The sequence below is a fragment of the Trichosurus vulpecula genome, chromosome 1, assembly GCF_011100635.1.
Source record: "Trichosurus vulpecula isolate mTriVul1 chromosome 1, mTriVul1.pri, whole genome shotgun sequence".
NCBI lineage: Eukaryota > Metazoa > Chordata > Mammalia > Diprotodontia > Phalangeridae > Trichosurus > Trichosurus vulpecula.
The window spans coordinates 370,829,281-370,842,806 of record NC_050573.1 but is presented as its reverse complement, the minus strand read 5'-3'; the positions used below and the strand labels follow the sequence as shown (position 1 = coordinate 370,842,806).

The following is a 13,526-nucleotide window of genomic DNA, read 5'->3' as shown; positions in this document are numbered from 1 at the left end:
AAAGGGCTAAAGTACTTTGAGGTAATGGATAATCCCCTTATTGCCTTTTCATCTAGAAGACCAGATGACTTAGTTGCTGTATAAATTAAAAACATATATTGTGGATGTCATTACAGAATGTATTTTTTTCATGTTGATGGTGTCAACATAACTTTTGTCCTTGCTCTGTCCTTTCAGTAACGTCTGACTCTTTGTGAATCCATTTGGTGTTTTCTTGTGAAAGATGCTGGAATTATTTGCCATTTTCTTCTATGGCTCATTTTACAGAGGAAGAACCGAGGCAAACAAGGTTAAGTGGCTTGCCTAGGGTCACACAGCTAGGACGTTTGACATCAGACTTGAACTCAGGAACAAGACTCTTCCTGATTTCATGTCTGGTGCTCTATCCACTCCACCACATAGGTATTCTGATGTATAAATTTAAAAACAGGAGTCACTTGATCCTCTCCCTTTTTTTCTTGACATTATCAGGACTGTTTTGATCTTACAGAAAGAAGTGAGGTGGGGGTGCGTGTAGCAACAATCTGGCTAGCAGCTACTGTGGCTGTGTAAAAACCAGCAATGACTAGCACGCAGAAGGCCTCCAACACAGGTTGCTTGATCTGCTTTACTAAGGAAAGCAATGTTAAGGGGTTAACAATCTTACTTTAATCCACCATACAAATATCATTCACTTAATTCAAGAAGAAAAGCCAGCAACCTGAGCTTCAGAGCAAATACAAACGAATTACAAACATACACAATATAAACAGACCAAATCACAATTCATAGTTACCAGGAAAGCATCAACATCTGGGTTTACGTTGATTCAGGGCGGAGCCAAGATGGTGGCTGAAAAGCAGGGACTAGCGTGAGCTCCCCACAGAGTCCCTCCAAAAACCTATAAAAATGGCTGTAAACCAATTCTAGAACTGCAGAACCCACAGAACAGCAGAGGGAAGCAGGGCTCCAGCCCAGGACAGCCTGGAGGGTCTCTGGGTGAGGTCTATCCTGCACAGAGCTGGGAGAGGAGTGGAGTGGAGCGGAGCAGAGCCCAGCATGGGCAGCGCAGACCAACCAGACTAGGAGCCGGGAGGAGCGGGCCCTAGCACCCTGAATCAGTGAGCTGCAGCAGTTACCAGACTTCTCAACCCACAAACACCAAAGACAACAGAGAAGGTTAGTTGGGAAAAGCTGCAGGAGTGGAAGGAGTTCCTGGTTCGGCTACTGCCCTGGGGACAGCGGAGGTGGGGCAGCTGCAGTTGCTTCTGGCCCCAGGCCCACCTGGTGGGAGGAATTAAGTGGTGGATCAGAGCAGGAGTGCACAGCCTGCTGAAGATCTAAGTCCAGTCTGGTTTGGGAGTTCTTGGGGAAGGAGGAGTGCTGGTGTGGCACATCCCCCCAAGCTTGGAACATAGAACTCTTTAGTCTACAAGAAGTCATACCATGCTGAAAAACTCAAGGGTCAAGTTAATTGGTTGGGAATATGGTCAGGCAGCAAAAACACACCCAGATTCAGTCTCAGACTTTGGAATCTTACTTTGGTGACAAAGAAGACCAAAACATACAGCCAGAAGAAGTCAACAAAGTCAAAGAGCCTACAACAAAAGCCTCCAAGAAAAACATGAACTGGTCTCAGGCCATGGAAGAGCTCAAAAAGGATTTGGAAAAGCAAGTTAGAGAAGGAGAGGAAAAATTGGGAAGAGAAATGAGAAGGATGCAAGAAAACCATGGAAAACAAGTCAATGACTTGCTAAAGGAGAATCAAAAAAATGCTGAAAAATACACTGAAGAAAACAACACCTTAAAAAACAGACTAACTCAAATGGCAAAAGAGCTCCAAAAAGCCAATGAGGAGAAGAATGCCTTGAAAGGCAGAATTAGCCAAATGGAAAAGGAGGTCCAAAAGACCACTGAAGAAAATACTACCTTAAAAATTAGATTGGAGCAAGTGGAAGCTAGTGACTTAAAGAGAAATCAAGATATTATAAAACAGAACCAAAGGAATGAAAAAATGGTAGACAATGTCAAATATCTCATTGGAAAAACCACTGACCTGGAAAATAGATCCAGGAGAGAGAATTTAAAAATTATTGGACTACCTGAAAGTCATGATCAAAAAAAGAGCCTAGATATCATCTTTCAAGAAATTATCAAGGAGAACTGCCCTGATATTCTAGAGCCACAGGGCAAAATAGAAATTGAAAGAATCCATCGATCGCCTCCTCAAATAGATCCCAAAAGGAAATCTCCTAGGAATATTGTCACCAAATTCCAGAGCTCCCAGGTCAAGGAGAATATACTGCAAGCAGCCAGAAAGAAACAATTTGAGTATTGTGGAAACACAATCAGAATAATCCAAGATCTGGCAGCTTCTACATTAAGAGATCGAAGGGCTTGGAATACGATATTCCGGAGGTCAATGGAGCTAAGATTAAAACCAAGAATCACCTACTCAGCAAAACTGAGTATCATGCTCTAAGGCAAAATATGGATTTTCAATAAAATAGAGGACTTTCAAGCTTTCTCAGTGAAAAGACCAGAACTGAATAGAAAATTTGACTGTCAAGCACAAGAATCAAGAGAAGCATGAAAAAGTAATCAAGAAAAAGAAATTGCAAGGGACTTACTAAAGTTGAACTATTTTGTTTACATTCCTACATGGAAAGATGATGTGTATGATTCATGAGACCTCAGTATTAGGGTAGCTGAAGGGAATATTCATATATATATATATATTATATATATATACATGTTTATGTATATATGTATATGTGAGTGTGTATGTATGTATAAATGTATGTGTGTGTATATATATATATATATATATATATAGAGAGAGAGAGAGAGAGAGAGAGAGAGAAAGAGAGAAAGAGAGAGTGAGAGCGGGCACAGGGTGAGTTGGAGATGAAGGGAAGATATCTAAAAGAAATAAAATAAAATTAAGGGATGAGAGAGGAATATATTGAGAGAGGGAGATAGGGAGAGATAGAATGGGGTAAATTATCTCCCATAAAAGTGGCAAGAAAAAGCAGCTCTGTAGGAAGGGAAGAGAAGTCAGGTGAGGGGGAATGAGTGAATCTTGCTCTCATCAGATTTGACCTGAGGAGGGAATACCATACATACTCAATTGGGTAACTTACCCCGCAGGAAAAAAGCAGGAAGATGAAGATAAAAAAGGGGGAGATGATAGAAGGGAGGGCAGATGGGGGTGGAGGTAATCAAAAACAAATACTTTTGAAAGGGGACAGGGTCAAGGGAGAAAATTGGATAAAGGGGGATAGGTTAGGAAGGAGCAAAATATAGTTAGTTTTTCACTACATGAGTATTGTGGAAGGGTTATACATAATGATAAGCATGTGGCCTATGTTGAATTGCTTGACTTCTTAGGGAGGGTGGGTGGGAAGGGAAGAGGGAAGAGAATTTGGAACTCAAAGTTTTGAAAACAGATGTTCAAAAACACAAAAAAAAGTTTTTCATGCAGCTAGAAAATAATATACACAGGCAATGGAGCACAGAAATTTATCTTACCCTATAAGAAAGGAAGGGAAAAGGGGATGGGAGGGGAGTGGGGTGACAGAAGGGAGGGCTGACTGGGGAACAGGGCAACCAGAATATACGCCATCTTGGAGTGGGGGAAGGGTAGAAATGGGGAGAAAATTTGTAATTCAAACTCTTGTGAAAATCAATGTTGAAAACTAAATATATTAAATAAAAAAAAAAAAAAACATCCGGGTTTATGAGCCGGGGGGAAGGGCTCTTAAGGCAGCTGCCCAGGGTCCCATGCCACTCTTCCAGTGACTGAGATCCCCAAAAGTTCAAGGCCAACTTTGGATCTTATATACCCTTCTCAGGGCTGAAGGATTCACACCTAATCAGCAAAAGGGTGTGGGCCTGGGGTTTAGCTCCTAGTTAGCAAAAGGGTGTGGATCTGGGGCTTTGCACTTGTAAGGCTTAATCAAAGGCATTTGATTACTTTAGCATTTCTAAAAGAGAAAACATTAAAAAAGTCCCACCTTAATTACCAGTATGGGGAGGGGTGAGGTTGACTGCACTTAAATAAACTAGTGACTATGAGTAAAGGTAGTTTAAGCCCTTTTATTGAAAGCCAATCTCACATACTTCTGAATCTGGACCAAAACACATATTAGAATCCAGAGAAGAGGGGTAGGTCTCTTAGTAGTGAAGAGGATGTCCAGCACCTATAAGCCCAAAAAATGCTCCTTTCACTATACCATAGGAAAAGTCCAATTGCTTTGTATTCCATTCTACATTGTGTCCCTTTTTTATTCCCAAATTTATTTTTTTCTATTTTTCTTCCCCCTCAAATTGATAAAAAAGCTTGTATTAGACCTCTTCTTCTCATACTGCTTTCATCTTGTAATTGCAGAAATGTAACTCCCCACCAGATACTATCCAAAACGGAACTCACCATCTTTCCCTCCAAACCTACCATTCTTCCAGATTTACTTTCTGTCAAACACACTACTAACCTTCCAGTTTCCTAGGGTTTTAGCATTGGGATTATCCTGGACTCACTCTGCTTGTTTTCTCTCTCTCTCTCTTTCTCTCTCTCTCTCTCTCTCTCTCTCTCTCTCTCTCTCCCCTCTCTAAGTAAAACCTAAGCAACTGCAAAATCTTGCCTTTCCTCTTCTAAAACCCTTCTCTCCTCCACTCACACAAATTCTACCTTAAATCAAGCTCTTTTTACCTTCTACCTATATTATTACAACAGCCTCCCAATTGGTCTCCTTGCCTCAAATATCCCTCCACTCTAGTTTATCATACATATCTGTTAAATTAATTTTCTTTTAGCACATATCTGACCATGTGACTACTCAATCAATTCCAGTGGCTTCCTATTGCCTCTAGGAAAAATAAAATAAAATTCCCCTTTTAAGTTTAAAAATGGCTTACAACCTATCTCCTCCTATCTTTCCAGCCTTGCTGGACATTACTCCTTCACCTGTACTTGTCCCATAGAACCCTTCTCTTCCTTTAAACATAGTTCAAGCCTTTCCTAATACTCTCAACTTTTGTTGATCTCCTTCTCCAACTGGTTTTTATTTCACGACTTTGTATGTATTTGTATTTATTCACTATATATACTTTTTCATGCCATTAGAATGTAAGCTCACTGAAGAGCAGGTTGTTTTTCATTCTTTATGCTTGTATCCCCAGAGCCTAAAATGTTGTAGAGACTTAAGAAATACTTTTTGGGTAGATTGATCCTTGGCTACCTTCTCCAGTATAACATATCTTATCTCATGCCCCTTGATCACCTGGGTTGGGAGAAGGAGCAGTCCTTCTTGCTCCTCACTGCTTTTTCTCTTTTGCTAGTCCTTAGAAACTTCTTCTTTGAAGATCATGGCATCTAAATACATCATAAATACATCCTGGTGGCTATTATCTACTGTCTTCCTAGTCCTTCACCTTCCTATGTCTGGGAGTTCAGTACCTGACTCACAATCTTTCTCTATATTTTCATCTTTGCCCTTGTACTTGGGCATTTCAATTTACATGTTGGTCTTACTGAAATATCTTTGACCCAACTTTAGTTCACCAAACTCAACTGACATGATCTATACTTTCATTCTACCTCAGTCCTATACAGAAATAGGTCTTCCTTTGTTTTCATTATCACTCCACCAATTATTTCTCATCCATAATCCACAACTCTAAAATTCCTCTAGGTGATCATAACCTCTTATTCTTCCATTTTTCCTTGGGCCTCTCTCATCCTAAACATGCACTCTATCTTCACTAAAACATCAATAATTTCATACATACAACTCTCTTCCCACCACCCTCTGACACCCCTCCCCCCCCCCCCCCCCCCCGCCCCACACACAAACACTTTCTCAGGCCATTAACCTGCACTGGTCTCACTTTCTTCATTTCAAAATCTTAATTACTTCAGATTTACACTGTCTTCTATTTTTGAATCCTATTCATCATTATTCTATTGGTACTCATTCCTTTCCCAATTCAAACCTTGAATTACTGCCACCACTTGAGCTCTGCCACAGGTCACATACTGGTGAATACAATTGGGTGGGGTTTGGTGGCACAGCCTGCATTTCTGGCTACCACAGATATTGAGGCAAGCTATTCTCTTGAACTAGAGAGTTCTGAACTGCAGTAGGCTAAGATTATTGGGTGTTTGTACTAAGTACAGTGTCAATATGGTGAGACTCAGTGACTGAGGGCCCATCTGTATGCTTAAGGAAGGGAAAACCAGCCCATTTCAGAAATGAAGCAGGTCAAAACTCCCATGCTAATCATGGGCTTGGTAGTGGTATTGGACCCCACAGGTACCTCCTAAACTTCCAGCCTGAATGAGATCTAGTCTTAAAAAATAAACACACACATACACATATACCCAGAAGCACAACTAGAAGAAACGACACAACTCTGTTGCTTGTAAAATAAATTTATGTTATCCAATCTTAACTCACTCTTGTCTTTTTACTCTTCTTTGATGCTCTTTATCACTCTTTGAACAGTAGTTGTTCCAAATTTTATTTTCCTTCCTCAAGGAACACCATTCCTACTTCCTCTCTCTCAGGAGAGAACTTTGCTGAAAAAAATGAAGCCATTCATTTCAGGTTCCCTCTCCTTACCAATTCAAAATTTTAAATCAACTCAATATAATCCCATCCCCTCCCCTCCTTTGCTCTAGTTTTAAAGAATGAGAAGGTTATTATCTTCCACTTTGTGTCTTTTATACCATCCCTTTCCATCTTTCCTTAAGGTTTGCCTCTCTCTCCTTAATTATTTTCAATGCATCCTTATCTACTATCTCTTTCCCTGCTGACTATAAACATTCCTAAATCCTATGTTTATTAAAATGACATTTTAGCTTGACTCTACCATCCACTTCAGCAATCTTTCTTGATCTCATCTCCCTTTCATAACTAAGCTGCTAGAAAAAGATACCTACCTAAACTTCTACCTCAAAGATACCTTCACTCAGTGATTGAGGGAACATCGGTATGCTTAAGGAAGGGAAAACCAGCCCATCTTGGAAATGAAGCAGGTCATTGCTTCTACTTTTTCATCTCCAGTTTACTTTTCAGCCCTTTGCAATCTGATTTCTTTCCTTACCATGCAACTGAAACTTCTTTTTCCTAGGTCACCAAGGGTCTTTTTGTTGCTAAACCTAGTGTCTTTGTCTCAGTACTCATCCTAACTACATTTGCAATCTTCAACTGAGTAAATAACTCCCTCCATCTGAATATTCTCTTCTGCTTTGATTTTTGTGTTGTTGCTAACCTGGTTTGCATTACTGGTCCTCCTCCCTTCTACTTCTTGTACTACAAGCTCTATTCAAGTCTCAGTACACGTATCACCTCCTTCCAGGGTCCTTTCTTGATAGTGTAACCCACCCCAAACCCTGTGTATTTATTTTTGCACATACCCTGCATATATTATTTATGAACATGTTTTATCCTGCCCAGTAGAACATAGGCTTTTCAAGGGCAGGGACTGGCTCAGTTTTCTACTTAAGACACACCTTCTCACACAGTGCCTACATATAGTAGATGTTTAATGTTTGTTGTTTGCATGCTGTACTCCACAGTAGAATTTCAGTGCAACAAATATTTGTATCACTTTTGCACCAGTCATTGTGCTAGAAGATGGGAGTACAAAGACAAAAATGAAACATTCCCTGTACTCAAAGAGCTGCTATTCTTCTAGAAGAAAATAACATATGAACCAAAATTTGCTTCTTTTCAGCTTCTCAACTACAGATAGAATCCCATCCATACCCTTGCCCCACCACTATCCAGTTTTTCTCTCCTCTTAGATAACTCATGGTCCTTGAGAACAGGGATAGTTCTTTTGTTGTTTGTTTCATTTTGTTTTATCATCATCCTTTCTCATTTTGGTATAGGTTCCCCCCCCCTCCCCGAATGAGTCAAGCTTTCCTCTCCATAAATTCCCCCAGGTGTCCTAGTTAAGAAGAACAAGCTAACCTAAAGAGTTACTATAGTGGTTTGAATTAAATGCATAAATATATACATACATACATATACATATATACACATATGTGTGTATATATGTATGTGTATGTAGATAGGTATTTAAAATCTGAACTATATCAAACAGCAATTAACAGAGAAGTTCCTACAGAAATGGTTTCAAGATGATGTTTCTACATGCTCAATCATAACTCTGTCAGTAGTTGAATAGGTCCTTGTAAATGTCACAGGACTTCATACTTGTCCTTCCCAATCACAAAACTGAAGGGGCAAAAAAAAAAATAATCCTCAAGGGGAAAGAGAAGAACCTTACCTATCATCAAGAATTAACAGCAGATTAAAAAAAATACATAGCACAAGGGATAGGCCTAGTTGTACCTATTTTATAGAGAGGTGTGTGCTCGTGCATGTGTGTGTGTTTACATGTATGTGTGTGTGTGTGTTATCCAAAGAGAAACAAGTGAAAAGATCATCTTGTCGCTGTAAATAAAAGTCACTGACTCGCCCAGGGGACTGTGATCTTAGTTACATTCTGGTCATTCAAGCCAAATAATCATTGTGCTATTATTAATGGTGACCAAAGAATGAGGGTCACTCCAATAGTCAAGTGGAGGTAGGTAATCACAGCTGCTGTTGTCCAATTGCATTGATGAGCATTACATTTTTCTCTATTTATGCATTTCTTCCTGTGTCAATATTTTATTTTTTAATGGAAAAGATTCTGAAGGCCCTCTCTGATCCATCATTTCACTTTTTCTGCAATTGTCGAAATATCTTTGAAGGAAATATTGCCACTTCAGTTTAATTAAACAAAAATCCATATGCATTGATTCTAAGCGTTCAACACAGAGTCTAAAATTCTGGAAGGACAGGAGGTCACTCTTACCCTGTGTTCTCTGGGGAGATTACGACATCAACCTCTGTTCTTTGAAATGTATTTGCTATGTTGCAGGTTCTACTTTTGGAATCCAGTGGGAAAATGGTCGCATAGCAACATGGGGCTGAGATGGGGTCATTGTGTGGCTATGATGAAGGAAACTTTATGAAAGGGCTTACCAGGTCCTAACTGGGTCAACCATCCCAGATCCCTGGGTGCTTGGCTTGCTGAGATGGGTGATTTTGTACCAGCATGAAATTCATCTCATTGACACTTGTGGGGCCCTTACAGGCACTGAGCTATATAAACAGTAGGTGCTTAGTAAGTGCTTTTCAAAAGAACAAAGCCTTTTGATTTCACCTTGTCATAAAACATATAGTACAACCTGAAAATCATTCTTATTTTAGTGCCTAGGAGTCTGTTTGAGTTTGGGTGGCAATTTATTCAGTCTACAGACATTTACTGTGTGCCTTCTATCTGTAAGACACTTTGTTAGATGGAGGGGTTACAAAGACTGAGAGAATACAAGCTGTCCTCTTAAGGAGTTGACAAACCAATGTGCCTGTTACCCTGTAAATTCTATGGAGGGTAGCATGAGTAAGTAGGAGTTCTCCAGCCGTTTAGGACACCTTAGAAATGTACCACAGGGCTGGCTGATACACAGCTAAATGTACTCTTGAAGTCTCAGAGAGTAATACATTTATATTCATTGTCTAGCTTGATCCTCTGTCTGTTGGAATTCAACTCTAACATAGAGATGACCTGACTTTTCCAATCATCAGTTCCTCCTTTGAGTATTGTAAATTTCTGTTTCTTAACATTTCTATCCCTGTTTAGTCTTTAAACTTTGAGTTACTTCTCTCAAATCCTCTTTGCATTGATGAATTGCGTTACCAGAGTTTGGTCATATACATCTTCCCTTCAGAGTTCTAGGGGTATCCTGAGGGATTAAAATATGTCCCTTTAATGCTATTAGCTTGGGCACTCACTCCAGCATGTTCTTTCTAACCGACAGTGATTAGTGCCTCAGTTTCATTTAGCCAAATGACAATTACCTTTTATAAAAAAGGCTATTTACTGTGGAACATATAACAAGAAAAATTACAAAACAATTTCCCCTAACATCTGAGGGCATACTTTCTCCTATACCATGTCAGTCCCTGATAGAGGCTAAACTCAATATTAAAGCAACTTCTCCATATCATCGCCCCATTAAATTCACTTCCAAGTACAGCATAGCTGAAGGATGGATGAATCTGCATTTCTGCTATCACTGGACTAGGTCGGGTGAGTCACTTATATATGTCTTTGGTGGCTACCTCTCCTGTGGTTGGTCTCCCACAAACCTCATGATGAACTCAAGCTCCTGGACTTCTGGGGTAAGCTCACAAGGTCGTAGTCATTGTCTATACTCCTTTACTTTAAAGCGTAGACACAAGAGAGAAAGAGTCCTTATGTTTATAGATCGGAACCTTGAGGGTTAAAGGCAATACTTAACCTCCTCATTTGAACCTCCTCATCTGAGCACAGCATCAGGGAAGAGGAAGAACCCTCACTTTGGCTTGGTTAGCGTCTTTTGAATTCAGCCCAGTTCTAGCTCAGCAGTCAATCATTAGTCCATCTCTTCGCCGCATAGTTAGCAGTTACTGAATATCTTTGCGTTCTCCAAATAAGGCAATCATAGTTCTTGTCATCATGGCTTTCCAGAATCAGGCTCCCATATCATTTCCACAAGGACAGGCAGTAAGCAGAGTACACTGAACATATCTTGAGGGTAGAGCTCGATTGTATAGCCTCTCTGTAACATCTTACATCACCTTCTGCCTCTGTCCGTTTCTAATGAGTTAACCTGTCACCCTAGCTCCTGGTATGGACAGAATTGCTCCTGTGTGCCCCAACTCCACTTATAGGAAAGCCTTCTCATTCCAGGAAAAGGTTATTGGATTATAGCTTTCAAGGTATAGGACCTTAGAAGGGAAGGGGCCTTAGATGCCATCTAGCCCAACCATCCCATTGTACAAATGAGGAAACAGCTCGGAGAGGTTACTTTACTTGCCTGAGATCACAGAGGTAGCAAATGGAAGATCTAGAGTTTGAACTCTGGTCCTAAGGGTTTGATCCATATAATGGACTCTCCCAATTATATCTTTCCTTACCCTGACTTAGACTTCATTCAGGTTCTGGGCCGTTACATACAGTACAATTGGTAAAGAAATGTGCTTCAAACAAATAACATTTAATAAACATCTACTATGTGCCAGGCACTGTGGTAAGTTCTAGGGATACAAAGAAAGGCAAAAACAAAACCCAAACAAAAACCACCACAAGAAAAAATTGTCAAAGAGTTCACAGTCTAATCAGGAAAACAACATAAAAAACAAAAATAACTATGATATGGGAAAGTAAGATAAATGTTAAGGACATATCCAAATTATTCTATGTTTAGTCTACCTTGCTCTTCCCGAATGGGTACTTATAAGTGTGGGTTTAAAAGACTTATTCTGGAGGGACAGAAAAAGAGAAAGGACAATTTTTCCATCCCCTATGACCTACTGATCACTACAACTGAGTCAAGTTTGGGAGCAAAGGAGCCAGTCACAGTGTCAGGAACTTGGAAGCTGGGGGTAGGAGTAGGGGGCTCTGCTCAATGCATATTCTTTGCCACAAACATTGAAACAACATTTCAACTATTCTTTTTCCCAAATCCCATTTCAATTCTTAAGCTTTTTTTTTTGATGGGGAAGGCAAGGCAATTGGGGTTAAGTGACTTGCCCAAGGTCACACAGTTAGTGTCAAGTATGTGAAGCTGGATTTGAACTCAGGACCTCCTGACTCCAGGACTGGTGCTCTATTCACTGCATCACCTAAGCTGCCTTTTTTTCAAAAAAAAATTATTTTAGACTCAAAGGCCAGAACACAAATACAAAACAGAGAAAAGGAACAAAACATATCACAAACTTAAATATTGAAACTTAAATACAAAGAAAGAAAAAAAAAACATCATGTGCATAGCAGAATATAGGAGAGGATTCAAAATATATAACCATAGATTTTCATTTCAAGAACGTCTATATGATAAGTAATACATGTTGTGTTGAGAATTGTCCATCTTTTCTTCTATTTCTTGTGAATTTTATTTTATTCTCTGCTGTGTACATTTTTACTTTGTTCTTTTTATTTTCCCTCCTCCCCCCACCCCACTACTGAAGGTTACAATAAAGTTTGGATATGTTTCTCTGTAGCTATATATATATATATATATATATATATATATATATATATATACACACACACATATACATATATAGACATATACTTTCCCAAACATACTCTACTCCTGATCTTTGTTTTTATTTGTGGATATCTCTTGTTTCCTATCCCTCTGAATTCCTCTACCTTACTTCTACCAACTACCTTGCCCTCTTATTAGGTGCCCTCTCCACGGATCTCTCCCCTTTCTTCCTGTTCCCATAAATCTAAACACCTTCTATACCCCCTTTTACCTTTTTCCTCATTCTCCCCTCTAAAAATCCCTCCCTTGTCCTCTCCACCCCCCACTATACCCCTACCACTTTATTTCTTCTAAATTTAGAAGACCTATACACTTTTAAACATATATATATTTCCCTCTTAAACCTATTCCCACTGAAAGTAAGTTATCAGAACTACCAGCCCTCCTCCCCCATTTAATTCCTCTGTATCCTTTCTTCCTCTTGCACCTCTTTTGTATAAAATAGTTACTCTTTTTAACAGTTTCTAAATAGTTTTACTTTTTAAATTCATATCATAGTCAGGTTTACCTCTTTTTTATGAACTTGCCAATTATTAATAAGAATCTTAGACATACATTTTAATTTTATGTTATATAAAAGGTAAACAGTCTGTCCTTATGAATCCCTTATAGTCAGTCTTTGGTATGTACCTTATGTTTCTCTTGGTTCTTGTATGTCGAATCTTCTATTAAGTCCAGGACTTTTTTTAACAAAGTCTTGAAAGTCTGAGAGTTTATAAAATGTCCATTTTTTCCATTCAAGATAATACTTAAATTTGCAGGGTATGATATTTTTGGCCACAGCCCCAGGTCTTTTGCTCTTTGATATATTGTATTCCAAGACCTGCGGTCCTTTAACGTCTCTGCTGCTAGGTCTTGTGCAATTCTAATTGTGGTACCATCATATTTAAATTGTTTTGATCTTGATGCTTTTAATATTTTAAACTTGAGCTGGGGGTTTCAGTTTTTGACTATGATATTCCTATGAGTTTTCCTCATAGGATCTCTTTTAAGTGGTGTTTGATGAATTTTTTTTTTTTTATATTTCTACTTCCCTGCCTTCTTCTAATGCTTCAGGACAATATTCTTTAATTATTTTTGTATTATTGTATCAAGATTCTTTTTTGATCATAACTTTCAGTTAGTCCAATTGTTTTCATATTTTATATGTTCTCTTCTTGATCTATTCTCCAAATCTTTTGTTTTTCTTATAAGATGTTTCACTTTCCTATTTTTTTCATTATTCATGTTTTGTCTAATTATTTAATTATTAGTCTGGAGGTGTTTACTCTTCATAGGAACCAAACCTCATCCTGGGATATTTCTTTGGATCTTCTCAAATTGTCCCAGGAAGACCCGGGTTGTGCCTCTGTTCTTCTTTGTCTCCACCCACACTTTGTTCACCCTAAGGTGC

At 39.0% G+C, this 13,526-nt stretch overlaps 1 pseudogene; it reads left to right on the top strand.

The window, feature by feature from the left end:
- LOC118838599 overlaps positions 1-13,526 on the top strand; it is a 41,824-nt pseudogene that overhangs the window by 19,785 nt on the left and 8,513 nt on the right.